Genomic DNA, 19,605 nt, shown 5'->3' on the forward strand with positions numbered 1-19,605 from the left:
AAATATCGGCCACTCAGGGCTCAGTCAAGGAATCTCATCTCATCTCCGTCTCTACTCCTTGGATGAGCTTATTCAGGCCCAAGTTTTTAACTACTTCTAGTGTGTCTGTAACTGCCAGATGTATATCTTCAGGCCCCTGTATTAGTCAGGGTTCTCCAGAGAAACAGAACCAATGGGATAGAGAGAGAGAGATAAAAGGAGATTTATCATAGTCATGCAGTTATGGAGGCTGAGAAGTCCCAGAATCTGCCGTCTGCAAGCTGGAGACCCAGGGAAGCCAGTGGTGTAGGTCAGTCCAAGTCCAAAGGCCTGAGATCCAGGGGAGCTGATGATGTAAATCTCAGTCCAAAGGCCCCAGAATCAGGGGGATGGTGGTCTAAGTCCCAGTCTGAGTCCGAAGGCTAAGAACCAGGAACACCAATGTCTGAGGGCAGAAGATGGATGTCTCGGCTCAAGCAGAGAGAGTGAATCCACGCTTCCTCCACCTTCTGTTCTAGTCAAGCCCTCAGTAGATTGGATGATGCCCACCTGCGTTGGTGAAGGGAGGGGGATCTTCTTTACTCAGGCTACTGATTTAAATGCTAATCTCTTCCAGAAACATCCTCACAGACATACCCAGAAAGAATGTTTTACCAGCTATCTGGGCGTCCCTTAACCCAGTCAAGTTGACAAATAAAATTAACTATCAGAGCCCCTGGGGGCCACACTCATGTACCCATTTGCCCTCTGATACTGACATCTGCTGCCTCTACACCTGGGTGAGCCCCAGCTAATACAACTTCCCGGGTCCTTTAGAGTAAAAGTTGAAGTCCTGAAGCTGCTTTTCGATGTCCTGCATCAGCTGACCCCTTCCTGTGTCTCCAATGTCATCCTCTCCCACTTCCTTCTCTCACATCTGTTCCATTAACTCACCAGCTCTTCCCTCCACAGGGTCTCGGCTTGAGTGTTCAACCCCAGAATTACCCGTGCTGAACGCCTTCTTGTCACCCTGGCTCACTTCAGTGCCACCTGGCTGAGAGGTCTTCTGGGACCTCCCCACGTAAACTCACCCACTTCCTATCCCATCACCCTGTGCTGTTGTCTTTGTAGCACTCCTCACTGTCAGAAATTCTCTTGTCCAGTTATTTTTTTAATATTTTTTAATTGAAGTCTAGTTGATTTACAATGTTGTGTTAATTTCTGCTGTACCGCAAAGTGATCTTGTTATTTGTTCACTAGTGTATCCTCTCCCTTTCCCCCCTAAAAGATAAGCTCCAGGAGGGCATGGACCTGCCTGTCTCATTCAACACTCTATCCCCAGTACCTGGAACAGGACCAACACGTAGTGGAGCTGAATAAATGTTTGTCAAGTAAAAGAGTGAAGTTTCCTGAAGAGAGCAGAGACAAAGTACCACTGAAGGAGGAAGACACCAAAAAATAACATCTCTCACATGATTTTCCCAAGGGATCAGATTTGTCCCAAAACATGCTGGGAGGGTCTGGCATGAGCACACACTGTGAGGGGCCAGGGACAAGAGACCTCCAGTCCATCAGGGAAGTCCACACCCTGAGTGGGAACAGCCTCTTAAGAATCAGCAAAGACACTGAGGAGGTCCCGCCTAGGCAAATGAGATTTAGAAGGAACACATCTCTTTTCTTCACATCCGGAAGGCTGTCCCTTTGAAAGAGAGAGCTTGCAGGTTTCATGCTGCTTCCTCCACAGAAGGAGGAAGACGTTGCACGTGTTGATCCCTCCCCTGGAAGGCTGTAAATGTTGCTTTATAAGGAAAAAAGATCCTTGCAGATGTGATTAAGGATCTTGAGATGAGGCGATTACCCTGGATTGTCCATGTGGGTCCTAAATGCAACCACTTGTACCCTTATAAGAGAGAGGCAGAGGGAGATTTGACACAGACAGAAGAGGAAAAGGCAACGTGAAGACAGAGGGAGACACTGGAGTGAAGTGACCACAAGCCAAGGAACACCAGCAGCCACCAGAAGCTGGAAGAGGTAAGGAATGGATTCATCCCTAGACCCTCCAATGGGAACACCTCCTTACTGGCACCTTCATGTCAGCCCAGAGAAACTAATTTTGGACTTCTGGCCTCCAGAACTGTGAGAGAATAAATTTCTGTTGTTTAAGCCACAGGGTAGTGGTAATTTGTTACTGCAGCCTACAGAAACTAATACAGATTTTTTAACATGCCATGTCAGAGAGGATGGGGGAAGGGCTGCTTTATGAAAGCAGATTAGCCAGGACCAGGGATCGGCAGAGCCTGCATGGAAGGAGCTGGGCCTGAAGGTGCCAGGAGGCATGAGCAGGACGGATGTGAGACGAGGCAGTCAGCCGAAATGCCCCCTGCCCACTCCTCTCCCGTTGCTGTCACTTGCCCCAGCACAGCTTCCCCCTCCCCCCATACCCATGGAGGCAAGAACACACTAGCACACACTCAGACTCACACACACACAGCCCCACACAAGCTCACACCCATAAGCTGAAAGACACATGAAGCACAAGGGGAAGCATGGTTCAGACACAGACATCAGTTAAAACTGGCTATTCTGGTCCTGGTCTGCCACTTAGCTGTACAACTTTAGGTAAATCACTCCTTTTCGGTCCAAATCACTCTCTGGACCAGTTTCCCCATCTGTCATGAACTCCTGACGTTACCTTCAAGATGCTTCCAGGGACTTCCCTGGCAGTCCTGTGGTTAAGACTCCCTCTACTTCTACTGCAGGAGGCACAGGTTCCATCCCTGGTCGGGGAGCTAAGATCCTACAGGCCCCATGGCGTGGCCAAAAAATTTACAAAAAAAAAAGGTGCTTCAGCACCCATCCACTTCTCACCACCTCACTGCTGCCAGCTGGTCCAAGCCACCCTCACCCCTTGCCTGGATGACTACATGGACCACTTACATCTCCCTGCCTCCACCTTTTGCCTCCTGGAGTCTATTCACTCACCAGCCAGAGGGATCCTTTTAAGCCCAAGTTAGGTCATGGCACTTCTCAGCTCAGAGCCCTGTGATGGCTCCTCGCCTCACTCAAAGCAAAGGTCAGAGTCCTTGTGAAGGGCCGAGAAGCTCTCTGTGGTGTGTGCCACTCCCACCCCCACCCCACTACCTCTCTGCTTACCTCCCACCTACCACTCCTGCCCCTGGTCTCCTTGCCACACCTCAAGCTTACGAGCAAGCACCCACCTCAGGGCCTTTGCACATGTTGTTCACATCCCCAGAGACAAATGCTCTTCTCATACCTCCACATGGTTGCTCCTTCACCTGTTTCAGAACTCTACTCAAATGTCACCTTCCCTGATCATCTTATTTAAAATATCACCCCCTGCCCCTTCTCCATCTCTGGTTCTCTCTCTTCCCCTTATCTGCTTGATTTTTCTTTGCACAGTTATCACCAGCTGACACAATATGTATTTTCTTGCCTTGTTTATTATGTGCCAACCAGCATAAAAATTCTACAATGCCAGGGATTTTGTTCAATGCTATACCTCCTGCCCCCAGAACAGGGCCTGGCATCTTTAAAGTACTCCAAAAATATTTGTTGAATATTTGATTGGTGGAAAAGGGGAGAGAAGTGGCAGGACATATGACAAATAATCACTAAAGTCTCTTCCAGTGCTGACAGACTATGAGTCTGTAAGTGCATGATCGGCCAGGCACATCTCTCAGCCCACTCTGGACACACACAGGCACTCACACTATGGGCTCCTCGTAACTGTGGGTTGTAATCAGAGAACAACTCAGCTCCCCAAAGCCCTGTCTGTCCAACCCTGAGTTAGGCAGGTTCCAGACAAGAAAGAGAAGGAAGACAACGCGTGCCATCCAAGAGCTGACCAGCTTGCCAGGGTTACACACCAAACCCAGACTTCTGGAAGACCACCATGGCAAGTGTGAAAGGAGTAAACTCAAGGCAAGGCCAGTGGACCAGAGAAACAACCCATCACTGAGCAGCAGAGAGGTGAGATTTGAGCTGGACCTTCTAGGGAAGAAGGCATAGGGTTCTCCTTCAGGGGGAATCGGTGCCCAGGGAAAGTCATTTGCCCTGATTCAAATGCTTTGCATTTTGCATTTGTCTTTTCCAGAATGGGGCCATGGTACACGGGGTATGGCTTTTACACAGTCCATCAGCCACCTCTACTGATAACAAACATGTTAGTGACACTATCCCACAGTTATGCAGATCTTTTAAGTTTTGGTTTTTACATTGTTACTATGTTCCCCTTCGCAAAATCTCATACAAAAAGAAAAGGAGATGTTATCTGATTTCTACAGATGCGGAAAAACAGGCAAAGTCAGGCTTTGCAACCAATTCACATCACACTGGGGTCACGTTCCACTTTTGGTCTCAGTCAGCACTCATTCCAGCTATCCACACTTACAGGCCAGAACTGCCTCCCCCCTTGATAAGTCCTCCTTCTGAAGCTGAGAGGTGGCCCCTAAGCCTTAAGGTTGGGCTGCCAGTTTCTGAGCATCACCACCACCACCTGGGCTCACAGCAGGCAGGAGCCATGGAACGAGATGCTGCAACAGAGTCTCTCTGTTTAGACACTCCTTCTCCTGTGATGCCCTCATGAATGGGAAAGAAAATGGAGTCATGACCCCCAGAGGAGAAGAATTCAAGGATGGGAGATTCTCACTAAGTGATGTTGGGGGCAGGTGTGATGGACACAGAGACACACCGCCCAGATCCTTTTTCAAGTGCTGGTGGCTCCAGCTGCCCAGAGTGTGGTCAGCGGTCAGCTCTCGGCTGTCAGCCCTTTAGGACTGCTTCAGCTGCAAAGAACTGCTTTGCTCAAGTCACATCCTTCCAGGGGCATCCAACATCCAGTGACTAATGAAGGCAAGTATATAAAGTCCAGGCTACCTCAGCACAATGTAGGACAACTCTGAGGAGCCATTTCAGCTACTGAGCTCCCTGTGGAATCACCCAGGCTGTGGTTGGGGAATGAAGTAGTGTAGCCCCAAAGGACAGGATCTGTCAGTGGTCTAGACGCTAGGTCTGCATGAGCCTGACCTTTCCCCTTGACCAACCTCAGAGGTACTGTTGCCATGGCTCTTGAGTCTATTCTCCTTCTCCATCCTATTCCCTCCCTCTTGGGAGGGCACCCTCATCCTTTGTTTTGCAAGTTTCCCCCAGGAAGCAGAAGATATTATTTACCAGCACAATTCATTGGAATCCATTGTTCTCACTACAGAGCCAGTTAAACAAAGACAGTGCAGGGTAATAATTATCTCATCCAGATGGCAGCCAGCAGCCAACCCAGGGGGAATTAGATTTCTCAGCCCCACCCTACTGGGACTCCTAGGAAACATTTCACCCTTCCCCCCAGCCTCCCCAGATCAACTCAAGATAACTGTGATCACTGAGAAGTAATCCCCATTATAGGAGGGAATTAGGTGGGGGAAAAAAGCCACCTTGGAGTCAAAGACTGGGCTTCTATTCTTCCTTCACTCTCTTGGCTGTAAGACCTGAGGCAGCTCACTTACTTTCTCTTGTTCAGTTGCTTCATTTGTAAAAGAAAACAATAATGGATGCCTGTTTTAGTAAGGGGATGCTTTCAGCTGCAAGTAACAAAAAGCCTCAATTCACATTGGCTTAAGTCATAAGGAAAGTTGTCAGCTTACTTAGCAAGGTCAGAGACTCCAGGTTTGGCTCAGTGATGCCACTGAGGCCCTACTTTCTTCCCCTCTCTCAGCTCTTATTCTATTCAATGCTTGTGCCCCTCATGTTCACAATATGGCTGCCAGTGGCAGTCAAGGCTATATACTTCCTTATTCCCAACCAGCGGGAGAGCAAGAAGAACTTCTTCCCCAGGCAAGACTCCAGTTTTTGCCTTCATAATGATTAAGCCAACTTGCCCATCCTTGAACCTGTAACTGCCACCAAGGGACTGTCAGCTCCCAATTGGCTCAGAGTCATGGGGGTCCTCCTCAGATGCTGGGATGGTGTCAACCAGGGTTCAACTTGAAAGAAAGAGCTGGGAGAATGAATGCTGGGTAGATTACTAACAGTGTCCTCCACATGTCCCACCTACATCACACACACTAGCATGGTTTCTTTAATAGATTAACCATCTGACACCTCAAAGTAATGTGCAGAATAAAATTGTGATAGCCGTCTATAACTGCAAGGTATTATTATGAAGAACAAAATGAGAAGAACTGAATAAAAGCCAAGTCATATTGGAGTATATGCCTTATTTATTGTGTTTTTCTTCCGAGGCACTTGAATCTTCATTCCTATGGATCTGATATGGGAGATTCGGGGTTCCTGCATTTCAGGGTCTTCATGTGATTTTCCCGGAACAGACAATTGCCCCTAATCCTACACACACACACAACACTCACACATACACTCCTTCTTGGTGGCTGACAGAGCCTCAGTTTAGTTCAAGCAACACCCTCTACCAGGCCATATATTCAGGAAAGGTGACGCTCCTCTCCAGACCACCAGAGAGTCAATCATGATTGGTCTGGACCAATCCAAATTGTCTTAGTCCCTTTGACAATGATTGATTTAGGGTGCACATACCAGCCAATCTTGGCCAGTGGGACCTGAGAAAAAGTCAGCTGGATAACTTCAGCCAATAAAGTAAATGGAAGGAGCTCCTATTGTAGCTTGTTTGTCAAGGGGATCCTCTTCTCCAGTAACAACCTCCTGGGATGCTGTGTCTTCAGAGCATAGGCTTTTCTGCCATTCTTCCTCTGCCCATCACTTCTCAGAAAGCAAGGATCCTGGGATAAAGTCACAAGCTCCTTCTCTAAAACCAGAGTCCACTCCTGGATTATCAGATTCTCCACCTTACCCCATGTTGCCTCGTCTCTACCTGTATCCTCAGGTATGAGGGAGAGGGGGAAGCAAGGATGATGGAAGTGGAGTACATTCTAATTAGGTTTTGTTCTCAAAAGCTGAGAACTAATAATTACACATCCAAGGCAAATTGCCATAAAGACATCCACAAAGGTCTGATGTTACTAGAGAAAAATTTCAAGGCATATTCTGGATCATTGGACATACTATCTTTCAAGGAAACAAAAAGGAAATCACCTAATAGGGAATGATTCCATAGGCACTGGTAAAGTCCCCCCCCCTCCACTGCCACAACTCTTCATTCTCTGGATTCCTTCTCTCCAGGCCAAATCCAACCTTGGGAACTTTCTGGGCCCAGCAGGCTGTAATGAGCTCAACTGAACTTAATGAGCTTGTCATTATTCATCTCTGCCAACAGCCAAAAAGAAAAGCACTGCATTGGCAAAAAAATTTACACATACACACACACACACACACACACACACACACACACACACACTAACTAAATAATAATAAATATTTCTTGACTCAGATGTTACCAAAATCAACCAATCAATACAATGCAAACCCTCCTGGAGGCATCTAATATGAATAAGACAGGGAAGGGGGAATGGCTTCCCCATCCCCAAAAAGTGGGATACAATTGGAAATTTTCCATGTTCCTGGGTTCAGCATCGCCAGTCCTAATTTATCATCATCTTCATATATTCTTATATAAGTAGTAATACAGGTCACCCCAGCCAATTAATCAATGTGTAATTAAGAACTGACATGAACATTTACTACCATCAGGCATAATTTATATGATTACAGATGATTAAATAAAATGTAATTGAGTGAACAGGCAATTTGTTAAGCACATCTAGACGCAGCCATATCACCTAGGGCTGGAAGCACCCTGACTCCCCTCCTACAGAGGGTCAGGAAGCATGATCCTGGGATCTGGGCCCTTGGGGTGGCCAGAAGAGGGGTGGTGGGGGGATGATTCAGACTCCCAAGAGGGCTCAGATGGGAGCCAGGGTAGGGAACCAAGCTGCATGGTTCTTGGGGTGCTTTAGTACCAAATTTTTTCTACAAGTGGTCACCCGGATTTTTAAAACTCTGCAGACTACAAAGAAGAAAGAGAAAGGAAGAATATTTAAATTACATTCCCTGGAGCAAAACTGTGCATAGCACCTCCTTTCTGGTCCACTAACACCAGAACTATGCCCACTGTTCATGTTGAAGGACCGCCATCATCCAGAAGCCCATCAGCATCATTCTGGGAACATTTCTAACCATGAAGGAGGACTTATTTAAACACAAATTTTGCACTTGGCAGGAAATGCCTTTACTCCTGAAAAGGAAACTTTCAATGATATCAAGGGCTAAATTCTCTGTTACACTTTATAACTCCTCCTACCTTTAGGTTTATTCCTCTTCCCCCACTATAGAGTTAAACAACTTAAAGTTAAATTTAACATATATTTATTGGGTGTCTACTGTATATACTGGGTGTCAGGTACTACTAAATATATTGGTGTCAGGTACTGGGGTAAGTGCCGTCACATTAAGACTGCCAGTTTTAAAACAACAAGGACCTACTATAGAGCACAGGGAACTATATTCAATATCTTGTAATAACGTATAATGGAAAAGAATATGAAAAAGATACATATATTTATTTATATATATATATATATATATATATATATAACTGAATCACTTTGCTGTACACTTAAAACACTGTAAATCAACTATATTTCCATTTAAAAGTATAAATAAATAAATAAATAGACTGCCAGTTTTAGTAAATAAAAATACAGGATGTGGAGGGACGGGGTCAAGATGGTAGTGTGGGAAGACATGGAGTTCGCATTTCCCCACAACTAGAGCACATGCCGGACACTGGTGGGGAACCTCAATGCCCAAGGAGACAGGAGGAACCCCCAAGTGAACCATTTCCCAGTCTAATTTTATTTTTTATTCTTTGTTATTGTTCTCCTATTTTTTTTATTTTTTTTATTTTTTGCCAACCCACGCAGCTTACAGGATCTTGGTTCAGAGTTTGGGGTTGGGCTGAAGTTCCTGCGGTGGGAGCTCCTAGTCTGAACCACTGGACTAACAGAGAACCTCAGACCCCAGGGAATATTCACCAGTGTGAAGTCTCCCAGAGGTGTTCATCTCGGCACAAAGACCCAGCTCTAGCCAACAGCTGACAAACTCCAGTGTTGAAAGCCTCGGGCCAATCAACCAGTAAGACAGGAACACAATCCCACCCATCAAAAAAAAAAAAAAAAAAATGAGAGGGCAAAAAAATATGTCACAGGTGAGGGAGCAAGGTAAAAACTTACAAGACCAAAAAAATGAAGAGGAAATAGACAATCTACCTGAAAAATAATTCAGAGTAATGATAGAAAAGATGATCCAAAATCTCAGAAATAGAATGGAGGAACAGAGTGAGAAAATACAAGAAATGTTTAACAAAGATCTAGAAGAGCTAAAGAACAAACAGAGATGAACAACACAATAACTGAAAAGAAAAATACACTAGAAGGAATAAATAACAGAATAAATGAGGCAGAAGAACGAATAAGTGAGCTGGAAGACAAAATGGTGGAAACAACTGCCGAGGAGCAGAATAAAGAAAAAAGAATGAAAAGAATTGAAGACAACCTCAGAGACCTATGGGACAACACTAAATGCACAAAATTTCGAATTATAGGGGTCCCAGAAGAAGGAAAGATAAAGAAAGGGTCTGAGGAAATATTTGAAGAGATTATAGTCAAAAACCTCCTTAACATGGGAAAGGAAGTAGTCACCCAAGTCCACAAGGACAAGTCCCATACAGGATAAACCCTAGGAAAAACACACTAAGACATATATTAATCAAGCTAACAAAAACTAAGTTCAAAGAAAAAATATTAAAAGCACGGATAAGTGACCTGGAAGACAGAATGGTGGAATTAACTGCCATAGAACAGAATAAAGGAAAAAGAATGAAAAAAAATGAAGACAGCCTAAGAGACTTCTGGGACAACACTAAGCACAAAAACATTCGGATTATAGGGGTCCCAGAAGGATAAGAGAGATAGAAAGGACCCGAGAAAATATTTGAAGAGATTATAGTTGAAAACTTCCCTAACATGGGAAAGGAAATAGCCACCAAAGTCCAGGAAGCAGAGAGAGTCCCAGGCAGGATAAACCCAAGGAGAAACACGTGGAGACACATAGTAGTCAAATTAACAAAAATTAAGGACAAACCAAAATTACTGAAAGCAACAAGGAAAAAAGACAAATAACATACAAGGGAACTCCCATAAGGTTAACAGCTGATTTCTCAGCAGAAACTCTACAAGCCAGAAGGGATTGGCACGATATATTTAAAGTGAGGAAAGGGAAGAACCTACAACCAAGATTACTCTAGCCGACAAGGATCTCATTCAGATTCGACGGAGAAATCAAAGGCTTTACAGACAAGCAAAAGCTAAGAGAATTCAGCACCACCAAACCAGCTATACAACAAACGCTAAAGGAACTTCTCTAACTGGGAAATATAAGAGAAGAAAAGGACCTACAAAAACAAACCCGTAACAACTAAGAAAATGGTAATAGGAACATACATATCGATAATTACCTTAAACGTGAATGGATTAAATGCTCCAACAAAAAGACACAGACTCGCTGAATAGATACAAAAACAAGACCCATATATATGCTGTCTACAAGAGACCCACTTCAGACCTAGGGACACATACAGACTGAAAGTGAGGGGATGGAAAAAGATATTCCATGCAAATGGAAATCAAAAGAGAGCTGGATTAGCAATACTCATATCAGATATAACAGACTTTAAAATAAAGAATGTTACAAGAGACAATGAAGGACACTACATAATGATCAAGGGATCAATCCAAGAAGAAGATATAACAAGTATAAATATATACGCACCCAACATAGGGGCACCTCAATACATAAGGCAACTGCTAACAGCAATAAAAGAGGAAATCAACAGCAACACAATAATAGTGGGGGACTTTAACACCTCACTTACACCAATGAACAGATCATCCAAACAGAAAATTAATAAGGAGACACAAGTTTAAATGACACAATAGACCAGATAGATTTAATTGATATTTATGGGACATTCCATCCAAAAACAGCACATTACACTTTCTTCTCAAGGGGCAAGGAACATTCTCCAGGATAGATCACATCTTAGGTCACAAATCAAGCCTCAGTAAATTTAAGAAAATTGAAATCATATCAAACATCTTTTCTGACCACAATGCTATGAGATTGGAAATCAATTACAGGGGAAAAAATGCAAAAAACAAAAACACATGGAGGCTAAACAATACGTTACTAAATAACCAAGAGATCACTGAAGAAATCAAAGAGTAAATCAAAAAATACCTAGAGACAAATGACAATGAAAACACGATGATCTAAAACCTGTGGGCAGCAAAAGCAGTTCTAAGAGTGAATTTTATAGCAATGTAATCCTACCTCAAGAAACAACAAACATCTCAAACAATCTAATCTTACACCTAAAGGAACTAGAGAAAGAAGAACAAACAAAACCCAACGTTAGTAGAAGGAAAGAAAGCATAAAGATCAGAGCAGAAATAAATGAAATAGAAACAAAGAAAACAATTGCAAAGATCAATAAAACTAAAAGCTGGTTCTTTGAGAAGATAAAAAAAGTTGATAAACCATTAGCCAAGCTCATCAAGCAAAACAGGGAGAGGACTCAAATCAATAAAATTAGAAATCAAAAAGGAGAAGTTACAACAAACACCACAGAAATACAAAGCATCTTAAGAGACTACTACAAGCAACACTATGCCAATAAAATGGACAACCTGGAAGAAATGGACAAATTCTTAGAAAGGTATAACCTTCCAAGACTGAACCAGGAAGAAATAGAAAATATGAACAGACTGATCACAATTAATGAAATTGAAACTGTGGTTAAAAATCTACCAACAAACAAGTCCAGGAACGGATGGCTTCACAGGTGAATTCTATCAAACATTTAGAGACGAGCTAACACTGATCCTTCTCAAACTCTTCCCAAAAATTGCAGAGGAAGGAACACTCTCAACCTCATTCTATGATGCCACCATCACCCTGATACCAAAACCAGAAAAAGATACTACAAAAAAAGAAAATTACAGACCAATATCACTGATGAATATAGATGCAAAAATCCTCAACAAAATACTAGCAAACAGAATCCAACAACACATTAAAAGGATCATACACCATGATCAAGTGGGATTTATCCTAGGGATACAAGGATTCTTCAATATACACAAATCAATCAATGTGATACACCATATTAACAAATTGAAGAATAAAAACCATATGATCATCTCAATAGATGCAGGAAAAGCTTTTGACAAAATTCACCAGCCATTTATGATAAAAACTCTCCAGAAAGTGGGCATAGAGGGAACCTACCTCAACATAATAAAGGTCATATACAACAAACCCATAGCAAACATCATTCTCAATGGTGAAAAACTGAAACCATTTCCTCTAAGATCAGGACCAAGACAAGGATGTCCACTCTCACCACAATTATTCAACATAATTTTGGAAGTCCTAGCCAGAGAAATCAGAGGAAAAAAGAAATAAAAGGAATACAAATTGGGAAAGAAGAAGTAAAACTGTCACTGTTTGCAGATGACAAGATACTAAATTTAAAGAATCCTAAAGATGCCACCAGAAAACTACTAGAACTAATCAGTGAATTTCGTAAAGTTGCAGCATACAAAATTAATGCACAGAAATCACTTGCATTCCTATACACTAACGATAAAAGATCTGAAAGAGAAATTAAGGAAACACTTCCATTTACCATTGCAACAAAAAGGATAAAATACCTAGGCATAAACCTACCTAAGGAGGTGAAAGACTTGTACTCAGAAAACTATAAAACACTGATGAAAGAAATTAAAGATGACATAAACAGATGGAGAGATATACCATGTTCTTGGATTGGAAGAATCTATATTGTGAAAATGACTATACTACCCAAAGCAATCTACAGATTCAATGCCATCCTTATCAAATTACCAATGACATTTTTTACAGAACTAGAACAAAAAAACTTAAAATTTGTATGGAGACACAAAAGACCCCTAATAGCCAAAGCAGGTGTGAGGGAAAAACACAGAGCTGGAGGAATCAGACTCCCTGACTTCAGACTATACTACAAAGCTACAGTAATCAAGACAATGTGGTACTGGCACAAAAACAGAAACATAGATCAATGGAACAGGATAGAAAACCCAGAGATAAACCCACGCATCTATGGTCAACTAATCTATGAGAAAGGAGGCAAGGATATACAATGGAGAAAAGACGGTCTCTTCAATAAGTGGTTCTGGGAAAACTGGACAGCTACATGTAAAAGAAAGAAATTAGAACACTACCTAACACCATACACAAAAATAAACTCCAAATGGATTAAACACCTAAATGTAAGACCAGACACTATCAAACTCTTAGAGGAAAACATAGGAAAAACACTCTTTGACATAACCACAGCAAGATCTTTTTGGACCCACCTCCTAGAGTAATGAAAATAAAAACAAAAATAAACAAATGGACCTAATTAAACTTAAAAGCTTTTGCACAGCAAAGGAAACCATAAACAAGATGAATAAACAACCCTCAGAGTGGGAAAAAATATTTGCAAATGAAACAACGGACAAAGGATTAATCTCAAAAATATACAAACAACTCATTGAGTTCAATATCAAAAAAACAACCCAATCCAAAAATGGGTGGAAGACCTAAATAGGCATTTCACCAAAGAAGACATACAGATGGGCAAGAAGCACATGAAAAGCTGCTCAACATCACTAATTATTAGAGAAATGCAAATCAAAACTACAATGAGGTATCACCTCACACTGGTCAGAATGGCCATCCTCAAAAAATCTAGAAACAATAAATGCTGGAAAGGGTATGGTGAAAATGGAACCCTCCTGCACTGTCGATGGGAATGTAAATTGATACAACCACTATGGAGCACAGTATGGAGGTTCCTTATAAAACTAAAAATAGAACTATCATATGACCCAGCAATCCCACTACTGACATATACCCTAAGAAAACCATAATTCAAAGAGAGACATGTACCACAATGTTCATTGCAGCACTATTTACAATAGCCAGGACATGGAACCAACCTAAGTGTCCATCAACAGATGAATAGATAAAGAAAGTGTGGCACATATATACAATGGAATATTACTCAGCCATAAAAAGAAACGAAATTGAGTTACTTGTAGTGAAGTGGATGGACCTGGAGTCTGTCATACAGAGTGAAGTAAGTCAGAAGGAGAAAAACAAATACCATATGCTAATGCATATATATGGAATCTAGAGAAAAAAAATGATACTGATGAACCTAGTGGCAGGGCAGGAATAAAGACATAGAGAATGGACTTGAGGGCATGGGGAGGGGAGGGAGAAACTGGGGCAAAGTGAGAGTAGCATCAACATACCTACACTACCAAACATAAAATAGATAGCTAGTGGGAAGCAGCAGCATAGCACAGGGAGATCAGCTCAGTGCTTTGCGATGACATAGAGGGGTGGGATAGGGATGGTAGGAGGGAGGCTCAAGAGGGAGGGTATATGGGGATATACGTATGAACATGGCTGATTCACTTTGCTGTACAACAGAATCTAACACAGTATTGTGAAGCAATTTTACTCCAATAAAGATGTATTTTTAAAAAAATACAGGATGCCCAGTAAAATTTGAATTTCAGATAAACAATAAATAATTTGTTCAGCATTAGTATGTCCCATTCAGTGCAACCTTGTGTCACAGTTGTTATCTCATAAAATCCTTGAGACAACTCTATGATGTGTAATCTTTAGGTTTTAGTCAAGGAATCTCGCATCAGAACCTTTGCCTTTGCTGCTCGCTCCACCAGGAAATCCCTGCCCCATCCTCCTTTTCCTGGTTAACTTCTACTCATCCACTGACATCCGGGCCTGGCTTTACCTCCATTGGGAAGCTGTTCCCCATTCTCTCTAATCTCATAACCACCTATTCATGTTTCTCTCACAGCACTTAGCCCATTGTTTAATAATGACTTTTTCCATAATCCCCCTCCCCACCTGAGTGGAGCTCTTCATAGCCTGCCTGAGTTGTATTTATCTCTGTGACCTCACCACCTAGTCCCATGCCAGACACATGGTAGACCCTAAATGCTTCCTGAACAAATAAGACGTGTTAAGATCTTCCTAGACTCACACACCTGTTATGTGATGGAGTCTGGATCAAATTCTAAGTCCACGAGACCCCAAAACTTATTTCATTAACACTATCTTCTCTCCTTCCTTATATATATAACACGTGGCCTTGCCCACAAGAAATTGACAGTCTAATTGAAGAAGCAATGAGTCCACAAAAATTGGAAAGTACATACTGGAAAGTGGACATTATGAGTGCCTATAACAGAGCAGAGCATGCTGTGGAAGCACAAGTTGGGAAGTTGATTCTGACTAAGGGACTAGAGAAAAAATGAAAAATGAACCTTGGCCCTAACTCACATCATAAACAAAAATTAATTTGAGATGGATTATAGAACTAAATATAAAAAGCTAAAACAATAAAGTTTCTAGAAAAATACATAGAAGAATGTCTTTGTAATCTGTGGGTAGGCAAAGTTTTCTTAGGGCACAGAAAGCAATGACCACACAAAAAATTGACAGATTGGACTTTATCCAAATTTTAAATTTCTGATCACCAAAAGATACCATTTAGAAAAAGAATAGGACGTGCTCTCACTCCCTCTTGCGAGAGCACCAGAATCACAACTGGCTGCTGGACAATCATCGACAGGAAGACACTGGACTTCACCAAGGAGGATACCCCACGTCCAAGGACAGAGGAGAAGCCACAGTGAGACGGTAGGAGGAGCTCAATCAGAGTAAAATCAAATCCCATAACTGCTGGGTGGTTGACTCACAGGCTGGCGAACACTTATACCACAGAAGTCCATCCACTGGAGTGAAGGTTCTGAGCCCCACGTCAGGCTTCCCAACCTGGGGGTCCGGCAACGGGAGGAGGAATTCATAGAGAATCAGACTTTGAAGCCTAGTGGGAACTGATTGCAGGACTTTGACAGGACTGGGGGAAACAGAGACCCCACTGTTGGAGGGTGCACATGGAATAGTGTGCACATCGGGACCCAGGGGAAGGAGCAGTGACCCTGGGGGAGACTGAACCAGACCTACCTGCTAGTGTTGGAGGGTCTCCTGCAGAGGCAGGGGCTGGCTCTGTTTCACCGTGGGGACAAGGACACTGGCAGCGGAGGTTCTGGGAAGTACGCCTTGGCCTGAGCCCTCCCAGAGTCTGCCATTAGCCCCACCAAAGAGCGCAGGTAGGCTCCAGTGTTGGGTTGCCTCGCGCAAAACAACCAACAGGGAGGGAACCCAGCCCCACCCATTAACAGTCAAGTGGATTAAAGTTTTAAGGAGCTCTGACCGCCACAGCAACAGTCAGCTCTACCCACCACCAGAGCCTCCCATCAAGCCTCTTAGATAGCCTCAACCACCAGAGGGCAAACAGCAGAAGCAAGAAAAACTACAATCCTGCAGCCTGTGGAACAAAAAACACAGTTACAGAAAGATAGACAAGATGAAAAGGCAGAGGGCTATATACCAGATGAAGGAACAAGAAAAAACCCCAGAAAAACAACTAAATGAAGTGGAGATAGGCAACCTTCCAGAAAAGGAATTCAGAATAATGATAGTGAAGATGATCCAGGACCTCGGAATAAGAATGGAAGCAAAGATTGAGAAGATGCAAGAAATGATTAACAAAGACCTAGAAGGATTAAAGAACAAACAAACAGAGATGACCAATACAATAACTGAAAAGAAAATTACACTAGAAGGAATCAATAGCAGAATAACTGAGGCAGAAGAACGGATAAGTGACCTGGAAGACAGAATGGTGGAATTCACTGCTGCGGAACAGAATAAAGGAAAAAGAATGAAAAGAAATGAAGACAACCTAAGAGACCTCTGGGACAACATTAAATGCAACAACATTTGCATTATAGGGGCCCCAGAAGGAGAAGAGAGAGAGAAAGGACCAGAGAAAATATTTGAAGAGATTATAGTCGAAAACTTCCCTAACATGGGAAAGGAAATAGCCACCAAAGTCCAGGAAGCACAGAGAGTCCCATACGGGATAAACCCAAGGAGAAACAAACTGAGACACATAGTAATCAAAGTGGCAAAAATTAAAGACAAAGAAAAATTATTGAAAGCAGCAAGGGAAAAATGACAAATAACATACAAGGGAACTCCCATAAGGTTAACAGCTGATTTCTCAGCAGAAACTTTACAGGCCAGAAGGAAGTGGCATGATATACTTAAAGTGATGAAAGGGAAGAACCTACAACCAAGATTACTCTACCCAGCAAGGATCTCATTTAGATTTGATGGAGAAATCAAAAGCTTTACAGACAAGCAAAAGCTAAGAGAATTCAGCACCACCAAACCAGCTCTACAACAAATGCTAAAGGAACTTCTCTAAGTGGGAAACACAAGAGAAGAAAAGGACCTACAAAAACAAACCCAAAACAATTAAGAAAATGGTCACAGGAACATACATATCGATAATTACCTTAAACGTGAATGGATTAAATGCTCCAACCAAAAGACACAGGCTTGCTGAATGGATACAAAAACAAGACCCTTATGTATGTTGTCTACAAGAGACCCACTTTAGACCTAGGGACACATACAGACTGAAAGTGAGGGGATGGAAAAAGATATTCCATGCAAATGGAAATCAAAAGAAAGCTGGAGTAGCTATACTCATATCAGATAAAATAGACTTTAAAATAAAGAATGTTACAAGAGACAAGGAAGGACACTACATAATGATCAAGTGATCAATCCAAGAAGATATAACAATTATAAATATATATGCACCCAACATAGGAGCACCTCAATACATAAGGCAACTGCTAACAGCTATAAAAGAGGAAATTGACAGAAACACAATAATAGTGGGAGACATTAACACCTCACTTACACCAATGGACAGATCATCCAAAATGAAAATAAATAAGGAAACAGAAGCTTTAAATGACACAATAGACCAGATAGATATAACTGATATTTATAGGACATTCCATCCAAAAACAGCAGGTTACACGTTCTTCTCAAGTGTGCACGGAACATTCTCCAGGATAGATCACATCTTGGGTCACAAATCAAGCCTCAGTAAATTTAAGAAAATTGAAATCATATCAAGCATCTTTTCTTACCACAACGCTATGAGATTAGAAATGAATTACAGGGAAAAAAATCGTAAAAAACACAAACACATGGAGGCTAAACAATACGTTACTAAATAACCAAGAGATCACTGAAGGAATCAAAGAGGAAATCAGCAAACACCTAGAGACAAATGACAATGAAAACACGAAGACCCAAAACCTATGGGATGCAGCAAAAGCAGTTCTAAGAGGGAAGTTTATAGCTATACAAGCCTACCTAAGGAAACAAGAAAAAGCTCAAGTAAACAATCTAACCTTACACCTAAAGAAACTAGAGAAAGAAGAACAAACAAAACCCAAAGTTAGCAGAAGGAAAGAAATCATAAAGATCAGAGCGGAAATAAATGAAGTAGAAACAAAGAAAACAATAGCAAAGATCAATAAAACTAAAAGCTGGTTCTTTGAGAAGATAAACAAAATTGATAAGCCATTAGCCAGACTCATCAAGAAAAAGAGGGAGAGGACTCAAATCAATAAAATCAGAAATGAAAAAGGAGAAGTTACAACAGACACTGCAGAAATACAAAGCATCCCAAGAGACTACTACAAGCAACTCTATGCCAATAAAATGGACAACTTGGAAGAAATGGACAAATTCTTAGAAAGGTATAACCTTCCAAGACTGAACCAGGAAGAAACAGAAAATATGAACAGACCAATCACAAGCAATGAAATTGAAACTCTGATTAAAAATCTTCCAACAAACAAAAGTCCAGGACCACATGGCTTCACAGGTGAATTCTATCAAACATTTAGAGAAGAGCTAACACCTATCCTTCTCAAACTCTTCCAAAAATTTGAAGAGGAAGGAACACTCCCAAACTCATTCTATGAGGCCACCATCACCCTGATACCAAAACCAGACAAAGACACTACAAAAAAAGAAAATTACAGACCAATATCACTGATCAATATAGATGCAAAAATCCTCAACAAAATACTAGCAAACAGAATCCAACAACACATTAAAAGGATCATACACCACGATCAAGTGGGATTTATCCCAGGGATGCAAGGATTCTTCAATATATGTAAATCAATCAATGTGATACACCATATTAAAAAATTGAAGAATAAAAACCATATGATCATCTCAATAGACGCAGAAAAAGCTTTTGACAAAATTCAACACCCATTTATGATAAAAACTCTCCAGAGAGTGGGCATAGAGGGAACCTACCTCAACATAATAAAGGCCATATATGACAAACCCACAGCAAACATCATTCTCAACGGTGAAAAACTGAAAGCATTTCCTCTAAGATCAGGAACGAGACAAGGATGTCCATTCTCACCACTATTATTCAACATAGTTCTGGAAGTCCTAGCCACGGCAATCAGAGAAGAAAAAGAAATAAAAGGAATACAAATTGGAAAAGAAGAAGTAAAACTGTCACTGTTTGCAGATGACATGATACTATACATAGAGAATCCTAAAACTGCCACCAGAAAACTGCTAGAGCTAATTAGTGAATTTGGAAAAGTTGCAGGA

At 41.8% G+C, this 19,605-nt stretch overlaps 1 protein-coding gene across 2 annotated transcripts in view; it reads right to left on the reverse strand.

Annotated features, from left to right (window-relative positions):
- The window catches only part of LOC309610446 (uncharacterized protein), a 174,984-nt gene that overhangs the window by 97,281 nt on the left and 58,098 nt on the right, over positions 1-19,605 (reverse strand). The gene's annotated exons all lie outside the window — the stretch shown is intronic.

Source organism: Balaenoptera borealis, assembly GCF_965194805.1.
Source record: "Balaenoptera borealis genome assembly, chromosome: 14".
Taxonomy (NCBI): Eukaryota; Metazoa; Chordata; class Mammalia; order Artiodactyla; family Balaenopteridae; genus Balaenoptera; species Balaenoptera borealis.